Below are 8,084 nucleotides of genomic sequence, written 5' to 3'. Positions count from 1 at the left end.
ATAGTCGACCTTCCCGGTCTGAATCCGCTTTGGTAGTCGCCTATTATTTCCTCTGCGTATGGAGTTAGTCTTCTAAACAGTATTATGGATATAATCTTGTATGCTGTATTAATTAACGATATTCCTCTATAGTTCCGACATATTTGTTTGTCTCCCTTCTTGTGAATAGGTATTATATGGCTTTCATGCCAGTGTTTCAGTATTTCTTCTCTTTCCCAGACTTCTCTTATAAGATGATATATCTCAAGATGTAGTTTGTCTCCCCCTTTTTTTAGTAGTTCCGCCTATATGCCGTCTGGGCCTGGGGCTTTATGGTTTTTTAGGGACGAAATTGCTGACTTTACTTCAGCTAGTGTGGGCCCTGGTATTTCAGGTTCGGCTAACTGGTACTGTCTTTGTTGCCCTGTCGTTGTGGGGTTTTCTGTATTTAAGAGTTGCTCAAAATACTTTCTCCATTGGCGGCTTATCTCTTCGTCGTCTGTGAGCAATTGTCCTGCATCGTCTTTTATAAATCTTGGGCTGTTGATCGTGTTGCCCGTCATTGTTTTTATGTCCCTATAAAACTGTCTAGACTGACGGGTTCTGTGTTCCTCCTCGAGTTGCTGTATTCGTGCTTCTAGGTACTGTTTCTTTTTTCTTCTCAAAAGTCTTCTCGTTTGAGTCCTTACTCTGTTGTAGTCTTCCCTGTTCTCTTCTGTAGGTCGCGTTAGTAACTCCAGCCTCTTGATTGGGGTACATGTGTTTACTGTTATACTGTTTTTCATAACCTTGAGATAACGCTTATTCGCGGTGTGCAAGTACTTGGAGGTGATACGAGAAACGATCGTGCGAGAATAGCGGAGAAATATTGTAACTTTCTTAAATAATTCATTGTGAATTGAAATTGTCAAATTTACGTATATTTCATATCTACTGTCACTGAAGAAGAAAAATTATATGTTGCTCCACAATATTGATATGATATGCAATTATTATATAAAGGTAAATGTAATTAATTGTATTTTGCTTGCATTACTGCATTTTAATAACTAATTTTATTTACTAGATACAATTGTTTACGTTTTAATAACATAACCTGAATCTTATTTTTTCCTATTATTATTTTTTTGGACTATGTGGCCTTGACAATTATCCAGCAACCAGGACCATATGATTGGCCATTATAATTAAAAGTGCGAATAAAAGTGCAGAGCGAAGAAACCAGGTGTCGCTTTTCCGAACTTGCACGGTCCCAATATTAATGTTTTAATAATTATTTTGCATATTATCAGACATTAATTTTGACAATTGTGGAAGGTACAATACTTTTATGTACAAGTCATTGTAAAATGTGAAAGCAATATTATCGAGTACCTGACGTAAAATTAGAAAATAAATCGTTCCCTGTGATAATTCTTATTTTTCAACCCATATTTATCCACTACTGGATATAGTCTCACCCAAGTTTCTTCACTCCACTCCCTCATATGCTTTATGTATCGATTGCTCCTTCAGTAGTTCGGATACCATCGGTCTCAGTTTGTCGTGATTTTCTCTGTGATACTTTGCGTATTCATAATATATTGAAATTATCTTGCCTTATCCCCGGCCCAATACAAACATTGTCTCCTTGTAGCTCGATAGATTTGACCCAGCGGCTCTCCAACTTTTTTAACCCGTCTGAAATAGATATTTTCCTAACTAGTGCGGAAAGTGATACCTTCCCGCACGAGACCTGTTGACCCGAACGACGCGATAACGGAGTTCGGGCAAGCAGTGGAGTGCGGGAAAGACACTTTCCGCATGAGTTAGGAACACTAAAGCCACAAAAAATAGAGTCATGTCAATTTTTATTTAGAAGTGAAAATACATAAATTAAGTCTTTGACAAAATGATGCTTCAAAACAAAGTGATGGTGTGGGCCTTTTTATATACCATCACTAGATGTCAAAGAAAAATTTAAACTGAATTCCAATACATCAATATTTTAAGCAGAAACCATAGCTATTATAAAAGCATGCCAATACGCCGAAAATAAAAATCTAAAACAAATAAACATATTATCCGACGCATTATCAGTTTTAAAAAGTTTCTCTAGTCAACTAGACGAAAATTCTGTTAAAGTAAATCCCTACATCAAAGAATTAAAGATACTATTATCTAATCTAACAAGTATGCAGTGTAATATAGTATTCACGTGGATTAAAGCTCATATTGGACTCGAAAATAATGAAAAAGTAGATCAGTTGGCAAAAGTCAGCATTTTCAGTGGCGAGGAAACATTGAATGATATTGGACTTCAATGGAATCAATACTGTATAAATTGTCCGACAAGGTATACTCTTTTACATCCGAAAATCCGTACAGATTATTGGCATAAAAATTTAGATTTTTCAAGACACGATATTGTTACTATCTCTCGACTAAAATTTGGCCATGCCTGTTATTCCGCACATCTTTATAAAATCAATATAATACAGTCGGATTTGTGCGAAAATTATAATACAATAAGTGACCTGGACCATATATTTTTTGCATGTGACAAAAAGAAATTTGTTGAATATGCAACTATTGCAAGAAAACGTTTATCCCCTGTATAATCTGATGAACTTACTAGCTTTGAACAAACCGTCAATCTTTAGGATTCTTCTAAATTATGTTAAGTCGTGTAAATTGAAACTTTAGATTATAAAATTAGTCGTGTAAATTAATAATACCCCATATTCCTACTTAGTATGTGGTTAGTCATCCTGAACGATCTGGGTGCGAAAAGTTTTTGTTTTCCTTACCTACCCTGGATTGTTTTTGTAATGGATTCGGAGATGGATTCGTAATGGTCTTGGTGTATGATGAGGCGTCGATTTCAAGAAGTGTTGCTGGCTAAATGGGCGCAGTTCCCAAAGGCCATAAAAGAAAAAAAATCGTTGACAAGGTTGTCAAAACCAAACTTTCAATATAATGGTTTACCACGACGACGATATTGGTTTTCATGACGACGATTCAAAACCATTGTAATTGTCTACTGATCTGACCTTTAAATATTATGTCAAAATAATTTTTTTTTTCATCGAATTATTGCGTTAATTTGATTAAAACACGAACACAATAAGATACATTTGAAATAAATTAGTAAATAATATCTAAATATTAGTTTATTCCATGTATTATAGTATATTATAATGCCATATTAGAAGGTATTCTACTTCCCGCACGGCGGTACCACGCCGTGCGGGAAAGTGGCTGTTTTAGCACGGCCGTAGAAAGAATATGTTTCCCCGAGTTCTGCAGTTTTCTTCTGCCTGTCGGCCAGTGACTTTTTTAAATTTGCATAAATAATGAATTCATACGGAGCCAAATCTGGAGAATATAGTGAATAGGACAGCAGTTCGTAGCCCAATTCGACCAATTTAGTTGAAGTTTGAGGCAGTGCGTTGTCATTGTGGAAGAGCAATTTTGTCTTCGCCAAATGAGGCCTTTTTGCAGTTGGGTATCGAATTGACCCAATAATTCAGCGTAGTGGAGTCCTGTGCCCTTCTCTAGAGGCAGAACAGCGTCAAAAATTGCTCTGAATTGGTGTTAGGAGTGCGTTACTAGTTCGGAGTGGCCAGACGCGGTATCCATCACGCTGACAGCTTTCTCATACCCGAAATTCCATGCAGTCTCAGCTATCTCGCGCACCTTCAATCGGCTGTATATCTAATATGAGATCGTCGTTTTGGCCACTTCCTCATTTGTGGTAGCCTTTTTCGGGCCACTGGGAAACCGACGTGCGACCCACAACAAGACACGTCATGACAACCGCTTTTAGGCTATTTCGTCTCTTCACGGAATGTGGTCGGTAGACTTTTGGGAATGGAGTACGTAGAAGAAGGGGACTAGTCAGTTTCAACATTTGACATCCACAGAGCAAACCCCAACTGCACCGCACCACCATCAGACGAGCTTTTCTTTCTTCTGTTTTTCTTTGCTTTTGTTCCTTAGTGACGGTACGAAGCCTGAAACGAAAACCCAAGTTCAGGTTCAAACGGTTCTTTTCAGATTTTGGCTTTTTTGTTTTTTTGGAAAACGCGTGGAGATTAGCTGTGGCTAGATCCTCTCCTAGGAATAGGTATTATTGTGCGACCACGTTGAAACTCATTAAACATATTTTTAACGCTCGCCATGGAAGGAGAAGAGTCACCGTACACAGGATCCGGTTGATCTTTGATTTGGCTGCGCGATTTCCCTTCCATAAACAAGAATCGAATCACCGACCAATATTGTCCTTTTTCCATTTTTCTAAAATGGGAAGACCCATCCTCTTCCACATGCGGTCCAAACAAAACTATGAGTCCGATTCGATTGACTTGTTTTGACATTAGCCGTCTACGAATCGTATTATCGCATTTTTAATCGAATTAGCGTATCTAAAAGGAAAAGTCAAACAATATGAAATGCACGTAATTTTCCCCCTGTGCCATATTCTAAATATGAAAAACTATATAGGGAATAATTAGATTTTTATGACATGCCATTCCTATTACAGCCAGCATTTCATTGGCTAGAATTAGTGACGTCTGTCGTAATATTGGAGGTTAAATATAATGTCAAATATTATTTTATTTATTTAGTTTATATTTTAACGACAGTTTATTTTTTAACCAACTTCACTTCACCTTTCCCTATCCTTGATTGGTCGAATAGGTTCGTAATAGTTTTGTTGTATGGAAGGTTTAGTTAAGCGTTAATTTTAAGAAATGTTGCTGGCTAACTGCGCACAGCACCCAAAGGCTAAAAAAGAAGAAGAAAAATAAACAAAAATTTTACATAACTTTCATGACTGATAACATAAGGATTACTTCATAAATGATTACTTCCTAACATTTCAGGACAACATGACCGACACTTATATTACAGGTATTCATCTTTGTTTCACACTCTTAAAGACAAAGAAAAATAGTGTAGCCGGTAGTTGCTGTTGTAAATACATTTGTTTTTTATTCGGCAACAGTGCTTTCCTGATAAACTTGACGGTAGCGAAAAAACTAATATATGAGGAAAAATTTGTTGCATTTGTTTGACGTTAACTTTGTACCAGTGCGTTATGATGTCATTAAATATATGACGTGCATGCCTAATTGTTTGACTTTTAGTTTACTACACGATAGTAAACATCTCGTGCGACGGTGGCGCCATCGGTCGAAGAGACTAAATACTTATCGACCGCCGTCGTATTACCTGCTGTTGTTTTCTTTTGGTAAACACTTAATAATCTATTATTGCCCTCTTCTTATGAATTCTGAATTTGTGTATGGTTAAAATCAAGGGACTACTTGAAAGAGCAAAATATATTGATATTCAGTCTAATAGATATATTATATAAATTTCTGCTTGGGAAGCCATCAGCGAAAGGCTCATAAAAATGAATCTAACTATCAAAGGAAAAAAGATTACGATTATTGGAGTATATGCAGTAAACGATGATGCACTGGTGAATATTAAGGACGACTTTTTTGAAAAGCTACATTCAGAAATTGCAAATATCGGCAGATCACGAGAAATTATAATCTTGGGGGACCTAAACAGTAGAACAGGCAAGAAACAGCACAATAAAGTCATAGGCCAATATGGTGAAGAAGCTATAAATGACAATGGTACTAGGCTAATAGCCTTATGCGAACAAAATGATATGAAAATCACAAACGGATTCTTCCAACACCGAGATATCCATAAATATACATGGACACAAAATACCCGAGGGCTGAAATCAATCATAGACTATACAATCATAAGACAAAAGACTAAATTGATTGTACAGGATGTGCGGGTATATAGAGGAGCCACTTGCGGCAGTGACCACCATCTATTAAAAACAAAGCTCACAATAGGAATAGATAGAGCAAGATATTTAAAAGAAGCTGCAGCGGAAATAGAAAAATTAACAGAAAAGAAATACAACCTAAACAGCTTAGAACAAGAAAGCGTGAGGGATTTATACAGGAGTAGATTAGATAAAAAGTTAGAAACCATGCAATTTACCAGCAATGAAGAGCATTATAATTATATAAAAACATGTCTTCAGGAAGCAGCAACAGAGGCCCTCGGACTCCAAATAAAAAACCACAGAAAAACTCCGTATTGGTGGGACGAAGAAATAGAACAAGATATTAAAAATAAAAGAGAGAAGTATAAAAAATTTCTGAACACAAGGACCGACGCCGATAAGGTAGAATACAAGAGGGTCCAAGCTAAAGTGCGAAAAATGATATGCCAAAAGAAGAATGAGGCTTGGGAGCAAAAGTGTAACATGATTAACACACATTTAGGAGGACGGAGAAGTACAGAAAGTTGGAAAGTATTAAAATTGCTACGACAGGAAAAGAAAAGAGATATAATATCAGCAATCACACCGGATCAATGGGACGAATATTTTGAAAAACTCCTAAATGAGGACAGAGCGGAATTTTTAAATAACAGTGATACCAGCAATGTAAATATCTTAGCCTCACCATTACGGGTAACAACAAAAGAAGTAGAAGAAGTATGTAAGTTTTTAAAAAATAACAAAGCACCAGGACCAGGGAACATACCAGCTGAACTAATAAAATATGGCACAACAAAATTATATGAAAACCTGGCTAAACTCTTTCAAAGATGCATCAACGGAGCGGAAATCCCAGAAGAATGGAAGACATCATGGATATCCACCATACATAAAAAAGGCAGACGGGATCAATGTGACAACTACAGAGGCATCGCTGTAACGAACTCGATCAGCCGAATATACGGAAAACTGATTAAAAATAAAATCGAAAACGAATATAAACATATAGAAGCTGAAGAACAGGCAGGATTCAGGGCAGGGAGATCAACGGTTGACCATCTGTTTTGTATTACACAGATTATTGAGAAGAAACTGGCCGTCAACCAGGAGGTGCATCTGTTATATGTGGACTTAAGAAAAGCGTATGATAGCATCCCACAAAACAAACTATGGGAAGCATTAGAGAAAACCAATATAAGCGCAAATTTAATAACAGCGACGAAACAATTGTATACCAAAACTGCATCAAGGGTGAAAGTTGGAAGCAGGCTATCGAGAGGATTCCAAATTAGCAAAGGCCTAAAACAAGGGTGCTGCCTTTCACCGACATTATTTAAGATCTACCTCGAACAAACTCTAAAACTTTGGAAACGCAAATGCAAAAACATGGGATTACCGATCAGCAACAATACAATATACACTTTGTCATTTGCAGACGACCAACTTGTACTAGCGCAAGACTACGATGATATAGAATATATGACAAGGAAATTAATAGAGGAGTACAAAAAAGGTGGTTTGGAAATAAACATAAAGAAGACCGAATATATGTGTATCGGTGGGACACAGCAGGACCTTACACTGGGGAATGGCGAAATTATTAAACATTGCGACGCATATAAATACCTGGGTATGACCATCACACAAGAAGGAAGCGTAGACCGGACGATAGAAGAAAGAAACAACCAGTAAAGAAAAGCAATTACCCTTCTCAATAGCATCCTGTGGGACCAGTCAATATCAAACAACAACAAACATAGAATATACAATACAATTGTTAAGAGTATAATCACTTACAGCAGTGAAGTATGGCAAATAAAAGAAGGATACAAGAGAAAACTTGAAGCAACAGAAATGGATTTCTGGAGGCGCTCAGCAGGAAAATCAAGATTAGAAAGGGTAACCAACAACAGAATTAGGGAAATAATGAATGTGAAACACACAATAGTAGATGACATTAGTACCAAACAGCTTAGATGGTATGGACACGTACAAAGAATGTCCGAAGAACGACTCCCGAAACAAATCCTAACGTGGACCCCTCATGGTAGACGAAAAAGAGGAAGACCCCGCCTTAGTTGGAGAGAAGGCATAAATCGAGAAATGAGAGAAAGAGAATTGGATGAAGACCTTTGGATGGACCGAAGTGAATGGCGACTAGGCATCGGAAGACGTAGGAGAACGTCTATATATATATATATATATATATATATATATATATATATATATATATATATATATATATATATATATATATATATATAAATTTCTGAAAAGATACCTACTATAGAAATAAAACACA

Source organism: Diabrotica virgifera, chromosome 5 (assembly GCF_917563875.1).
Source record: "Diabrotica virgifera virgifera chromosome 5, PGI_DIABVI_V3a".
NCBI classification, from domain to species: domain Eukaryota; kingdom Metazoa; phylum Arthropoda; class Insecta; order Coleoptera; family Chrysomelidae; genus Diabrotica; species Diabrotica virgifera.
Note: the sequence above shows the minus strand (reverse complement) of the source record.